Source organism: Triticum aestivum, chromosome 5D (assembly GCF_018294505.1).
Source record: "Triticum aestivum cultivar Chinese Spring chromosome 5D, IWGSC CS RefSeq v2.1, whole genome shotgun sequence".
Lineage (NCBI taxonomy): Eukaryota > Viridiplantae > Streptophyta > Magnoliopsida > Poales > Poaceae > Triticum > Triticum aestivum.
In genome coordinates, this window is record NC_057808.1 from 71,444,253 (window position 1) to 71,450,118 (window position 5,866).

Below are 5,866 nucleotides of genomic sequence, written 5' to 3' on the forward strand. Positions count from 1 at the left end.
GGGGGGGGGAGTAAGTAGTATATATAGGGCATTATCCATTATTAGGCAACAGTTGTAATGGTAGTAAGAATGATAATCATCTTTGCAGTGGACCTGGGAGTGGCAAGCATAAGGGACGAAGGCGGGGGTAACATGTCGGATGCGATCATACCAGCACTAAAGCACCGGATCCCATCAGAACTCCGAAGTTAAGAGTGCTTGGGCGATAGTTGTACTAGGATGGGTGACCTCCTGGGAAGTCCTCGTGTTGCATTCATTTTTTAATTATTTTTTGCGCCTCGTGACAAACATATCGCATGTGCGCGATATATATTAACCCCGTTATATTATTTTTGACATTTGCGATATGTTTTAGCTCGCTGCTCATTGGTCACGCGTCTAGAGGCGGCTTTGCGGCGCGAGCAGCACGTTTTGAAAGGGGTAAAAAAATACGTGTTGCTGCGGTATAGAGGGAGGGGTGGAAACCGTGGTAAACTCGTCTGCGTGTTTGAGGGGGGGGAGTAAGTAGTATATATAGGGCATTATCCATTATTAGGCAACGGTTGTAATGGTAGTAAGAATGACAATCATCTTTGCAGCGGACCTGGGAGTGGCAAGCATAAGGGACGAAGGCGGGGGTAACATGTCGGATGCGATCATACCAGCACTAAAGCATCGGATCCCATCAGAACACCGAAGTTAAGCGTGCTTGGGCAAGAGTAGTACTAGGATGGGTGACCTCTTGGGAAGTCCTCGTGTTGCATTCCCTTTTTAATTATCTTTTGCGCCTCGTGACAAACATATCGCATGTGCGCGATATATATTAACCTCGTTATATTATTTTTCACATTTGCGATATGTTTTAGCTCGCTGCTCATTGGTCACGCGTCTAGAGGCGCCTTTGTGGCGCGAGGAGCGCGTTCTGAAAGGTGTAAAAAAATACATGTTGCTGCGGTATAGAGGGAGGGGTGGAAACCGTGGTAAACTCGTCTCCGTGTTTGAGGGGGGGAGTAAGTAGTATATATAGGGCATTATCCATTATTAGGCAACGGTTGTAATGGTAGTAAGAATGACAATCATCTTTGTAGTGGACCTGGGAGTGGAAAGCATAAGGGATGAAGGCGGGGGTAACATGTGGGATGCGATCATAGCAGCACTAAAGCACCGGACCCCATCAGAACTCCGAAGTTAAGCGTGCTTGGGCGAGAGTAGTACTAGGATGGGTGACCTCTTGGGAAGTCCTCGTGTTGCATTCCCTTTTTAATTATTTTTTGTCCTCGTGACAAACATATCGCATGTGCGCGATATATATTAACCTCGTTATATTATTTTTGACATTTGCGATATGTTTTAGCTCACTGCTCATTGGTCACGCGTCTAGAGGCGGCTTTGTGGCGCGAGGAGCGCGTTCTGAAAGGGGTAAAAAAATACGTGTTGCTGCGGTATAGAGGGAAGGGTGGAAACCGTGGTAAACTCGTCTCCGTGTTTGAGGGGGGGAGTAAGTAGTATATATAGGGCATTATCCATTATTAGGCAACGGTTGTAATGGTAGTAAGAATGACAATCATCTTTGCAGTGGACCTGGGAGTGGCAAGCATAAGGGACGAACGGGGGTAACATGTGGGATGCGATCATAGCAGCACTAAAGCATCGGATCCCATCAGAACTCCGAAGTTAAGTGTGCTTGGGCGAGAGTAGTACTAGGATGGGTGACCTCCTGGGAAGTCCTCGTGTTGCATTCCCTTTTTAATTATTTTTTGCGCCTCGTGACAAACATATCGCATGTGCGCGATATATATTAACCCCGTTATATTATTTTTGACATTTGCGATATGTTTTAGCTCGCTGCTCATTGGTCACGCGTCTAGAGGCGGCTTTGTGGCGCGAGGAGCGCGTTCTGAAAGGGGTAAAAAATACGTGTTGCTGCGGTATAGAGGGAGGGGTGGAAACCGTGGTAAACTCGTCTCCGTGTTTGAGGGGGGGGGAGTAAGTAGTATATATAGGGCATTATCCATTATCAGGCAACGGTTGTAATGGTAGTAAGAATGACAATCATCTTTGCAGTGGACCTGGGAGTGTCAAGCATAAGGGACGAAGGCGGGGGTAACATGTCGGATGCCATCATACCAGCACTAAAGCACCGGATCCCATCAGAACTTCGAAGTTAAGCGTGCTTGGGTGATAGTAGTACTAGGATGGGTGGCCTCCTGGGAAGTCCTCGTGTTGCATTCCCTTTTTAATTAATTTTTGCGCCTCGTGACAAACATATCGCATGTGCGCGATATATATTAACCTCGCTATATTATTTTTGACATTTGCGATATGTTTTAGCTCGCTGCTCATTGGTCACGCGTCTAGAGGCGCCTTTAAGGCGCGAGGAGCGCGTTCTGAAAGGTGTAAAAAAATACGTGTTGGTGCGGTATAGAGGGAGGGGTGGAAACCGTGGTAAACTCGTCTCCGTGTTTGAGGGGGGGGAGTAAGTAGTATATATAGGGCATTATCCATTATTACGCAACGGTTGTAATGGTAGTGAGAATGACAATCATCTTCCGTGGACCTGCGAGTGGAAAGCATAAGGGATGAAGGCGGGGGTAACATGTCGGATGCAATCATAGCAGCACTAAAGCACCGGACCCCATCAAAACTCCGAAGTTAAGCGTGCTTGGGCGAGAGTAGTACTTGGATGGGTGACCTCTTGGGAAGTCCTCGTGTTGCATTCCCTTTTTAATTATTTTTTGTCCTCATGACAAACATATCGCATGTGCGCGATATATATTAACCTCGTTATATTATTTTTGACATTTGCGATATGTTTTAGCTCACTTCTCATTGGTCACGCGTCTAGAGGCGGCTTTGTGGCGCGAGGAGCGCGTTCTGAAAGGGGTAAAAAAATACGTGTTGCTGCGGTATAGAGGGAAGGGTGGAAACCGTGGTAAACTCGTCTCCGTGTTTGAGGGGGGGAGTAAGTAGTATATATAGGGCATTATCCAGTATTAGGCAACGGTTGTAATGGTAGTAAGAATGACAATCATCTTTGCAGTGGACCTGGGAGTGGCAAGCATAAGGGACGAACGGGGGTAACATGTGGGATGCGATCATAGCAGCACTAAAGCATCGGATCCCATCAGAACTCCGAAGTTAAGTGTGCTTGGGCGAGAGTAGTACTAGGATGGGTGACCTCCTCGGAAGTCCTCGTGTTGCATTCCCTTTTTAATTATTTTTTGCGCCTTGTGACAAACATATCGCATGTGCGCGATATATATTAACCCCGTTATATTATTTTTGACATTTGCGATATGTTTTAGCTCGCTGCTCATTGGTCACGCGTCTAGAGGCGGGTTTGTGGCGCGAGGAGCGCGTTCTGAAAGGTGTAAAAAAATACGTGTTGCTGCGGTATAGAGGGAGGGGTGGAAACCGTGGTAAACTCGTCTCCGTGTTTGAGGGGGGGGGAGTAAGTAGTATATATAGGGCATTATCCATTATTAGGCAACGGTTGTAATGGTAGTAAGAATGACAATCATCTTTGCAGTGGACCTGGGAGTGGAAAGCATAAGGGATGAAGGCGGGGGTAACATGTGGGATGCGATCATAGCAGCACTAAAGCACCGGACCCCATCAGAACTCCGAAGTTAAGCGTGCTTGGGCGATAGTAGTACTAGGATGGGTGACCTCTTGGGAAGTCCTCGTGTTGCATTCCCTTTTTAATTATTTTTTGTCCTCGTGACAAACATATCGCATGTGCGCGATATATATTAACCTCGTTATATTATTTTTGACATTTGCGATATGTTTTAGCTCACTGCTCATTGGTCACGCGTCTAGAGGCGGGTTTGTGGCGCGAGGAGCGCGTTCTGAAAGGGGTAAAAAAATACGTGTTGCTGCGGTATAGAGGGAAGGGTGGAAACCGTGGTAAACTCGTCTCCGTGTTTGAGGGGGGGAGTAAGTAGTATATATAGGGCATTATCCATTATTAGGCAACTGTTGTAATGGTAGTAAGAATGACAATCATCTTTGCAGTGGACCTGGGAGTGGCAAGCAGAAGGGACGAACGGGGGTAACATGTGGGATGCGATCATAGCAGCACTAAAGCAGCGGATCCCATCAGAACTCCGAAGTTAAGTGTGCTTGGGCGAGAGTAGTACTAGGATGGGTGAACTCCTGGGAAGTCCTCGTGTTGCATTCCCTTTTTAATTATTTTTTGCGGCTCGTGACAAACATATCGCATGTGCGCGATATATATTAACCCCGTTATATTATTTTTGACATTTGCGATATGTTTTAGCTCGCTTCTCATTGGTCACGCATCTAGAGGCGGCTTTGTTGCGCGAGGAGCGTGTTCTGAAAGGGGTAAAAAAATATGTGTTGCTGCGGTATAGAGGGAGGGGTGGAAACCGTGGTAAACTCGTCTCCGTGTTTGAGGGGTGGGGGGAGTAAGTAGTATATATAGGGCATTATCCATTATTAGGCAATGGTTGTAATGGTAGTAAGAATGACAATCATCTTTGCAGTGGACCTGGGAGTGGCAAGCATAAGGGACGAAGGCGGGGGTAACATGTCGGATGCGATCATACCAGCACTAAACCACCGGATCCCATCAGAACTCCGAAGTTAAGCGTGCTTGGGCGAGAGTACTACTAGGATGGGTGACCTCCTGGGAACTCCTCGTGTTGCATTCCGTTTTTAATTATTTTTTGCGGCTCGTGACAAACATATCGCATGTGCGCGATATATATTAACCCCGCTATATTATTTTTGACATTTGCGATATGTTTTAGCTCGCTGCTCATTGGTCACGCGTCTAGAGGCGGCTTTGTTGCGCGAGGAGCGTGTTCTGAAAGGGGTAAAAAAATACGTGTTGCTGCGGTATAGAGGGAGGGGTGGAAACCGTGGTAAACTCGTCTCCGTGTTCGAGGGGGGGGGAGTAAGTAGTATATATAGGGCATTATCCATTATTAGGCAACGGTTGTAATGGTAGTAAGAATGACAATAATCTTTGCAGTGGACCTGGGAGTGGCAAGCATAAGGGACGAAGGCGGGGGTAACATGTGGGATGCGATCATAGCAGCACTAAAGCACCGGATCCCATCAGAACTCCGAAGTTAAGCGTGCTTGGGTGAGAGTAGTACTAGGATGGGTGACCTCTTGGGAAGTCCTCGTGTTGCATTCCCTTTTTAATTATTTTTTGCGCCTCGTGACAAACATATCGCATGTGCGCGTTATATATTAACCCCGTTATATTATTTTTGACATTTGCGATATGTTTTAGCTCGCTGCTCATTGGTCACGCGTCTAGAGGCGGCTTTGTGGCGCGAGGAGCGCGTTCTGAAAGGGGTAAAAAAAGACGTGTTGCTGTGGTATAGAGGGAGGGGTGGAAACCGTGGTAAACTCGTCTCCGTGTTTGAGGGGGGGAGTAAGTAGTATATATAGGGCATCATCCATTATTAGGCAACGGTTGTAATGGTAGTAAGAATGACAATCATCTTTGCAGTGGACCTGGGAGTGGCGAGCATAAGGGACGAAGTGGCGGGGGTAACGTGTGGGATGCGATCATACCAGCACTAAAGCACCGGATCCCATCAGAACTCCGAAGTTAAGCGTGCTTGGGCGAGAGTAGTACTAGTATGGGTGACCTCCTGGGAAGTCCTCGTGTTGCATTCCATTTTTAATTATTTTTTGTGCCTCGTGACAAACATATCGCATGTGCGCGATATATATTAACCCCGTTATATTATTTTTGACATTTGCGATATGTTTTAGCTCGCTGCTCATTGGTCACGCGTCTAGAGGCGGCTTTGTGGCGCGAGGAGCGCGTTCTGAAAGGGGTAAAAAAATACGTGTTGCTGCGGTATAGAGGGAGGGGTGGAAACCGTGGTAAACTCGTCTCCGT

At 47.0% G+C, this 5,866-nt stretch overlaps 12 non-coding genes across 12 annotated transcripts; all 12 read left to right on the top strand.

The window, feature by feature from the left end:
- The first annotated feature begins 137 nt into the window (after nucleotides 1-137).
- LOC123126629 (5S ribosomal RNA) lies at nucleotides 138-256 on the top strand. Its single transcript, XR_006461861.1, has one exon. It is a non-coding gene; the product is annotated as a 5S ribosomal RNA (ribosomal RNA).
- Nucleotides 257-627: 371 nt separating this feature from the next.
- Nucleotides 628-746, top strand: LOC123126702 (5S ribosomal RNA). Its single transcript, XR_006461927.1, has one exon. It is a non-coding gene; the product is annotated as a 5S ribosomal RNA (ribosomal RNA).
- Nucleotides 747-1,116: 370 nt separating this feature from the next.
- On the top strand, nucleotides 1,117-1,235 carry LOC123126658 (5S ribosomal RNA). The gene has a single exon (XR_006461889.1). It is a non-coding gene; the product is annotated as a 5S ribosomal RNA (ribosomal RNA).
- A 367-nt stretch (nucleotides 1,236-1,602) lies between these two features.
- Nucleotides 1,603-1,721, top strand: LOC123126664 (5S ribosomal RNA). Its single transcript, XR_006461895.1, has one exon. It is a non-coding gene; the product is annotated as a 5S ribosomal RNA (ribosomal RNA).
- A 371-nt stretch (nucleotides 1,722-2,092) lies between these two features.
- LOC123126747 (5S ribosomal RNA) lies at nucleotides 2,093-2,211 on the top strand. Its single transcript, XR_006461972.1, has one exon. It is a non-coding gene; the product is annotated as a 5S ribosomal RNA (ribosomal RNA).
- A 369-nt stretch (nucleotides 2,212-2,580) lies between these two features.
- On the top strand, nucleotides 2,581-2,699 carry LOC123126727 (5S ribosomal RNA). Its single transcript, XR_006461952.1, has one exon. It is a non-coding gene; the product is annotated as a 5S ribosomal RNA (ribosomal RNA).
- A 367-nt stretch (nucleotides 2,700-3,066) lies between these two features.
- LOC123126704 (5S ribosomal RNA) lies at nucleotides 3,067-3,185 on the top strand. Its single transcript, XR_006461929.1, has one exon. It is a non-coding gene; the product is annotated as a 5S ribosomal RNA (ribosomal RNA).
- A 372-nt stretch (nucleotides 3,186-3,557) lies between these two features.
- Nucleotides 3,558-3,676, top strand: LOC123126722 (5S ribosomal RNA). Its single transcript, XR_006461947.1, has one exon. It is a non-coding gene; the product is annotated as a 5S ribosomal RNA (ribosomal RNA).
- A 367-nt stretch (nucleotides 3,677-4,043) lies between these two features.
- Nucleotides 4,044-4,162, top strand: LOC123126742 (5S ribosomal RNA). The gene has a single exon (XR_006461966.1). It is a non-coding gene; the product is annotated as a 5S ribosomal RNA (ribosomal RNA).
- Nucleotides 4,163-4,536: 374 nt separating this feature from the next.
- LOC123126599 (5S ribosomal RNA) lies at nucleotides 4,537-4,655 on the top strand. Its single transcript, XR_006461833.1, has one exon. It is a non-coding gene; the product is annotated as a 5S ribosomal RNA (ribosomal RNA).
- Nucleotides 4,656-5,027: 372 nt separating this feature from the next.
- Nucleotides 5,028-5,146, top strand: LOC123126646 (5S ribosomal RNA). The gene has a single exon (XR_006461878.1). It is a non-coding gene; the product is annotated as a 5S ribosomal RNA (ribosomal RNA).
- Nucleotides 5,147-5,518: 372 nt separating this feature from the next.
- Nucleotides 5,519-5,637, top strand: LOC123126379 (5S ribosomal RNA). The gene has a single exon (XR_006461655.1). It is a non-coding gene; the product is annotated as a 5S ribosomal RNA (ribosomal RNA).
- Nucleotides 5,638-5,866: the final 229 nt, after the last annotated feature.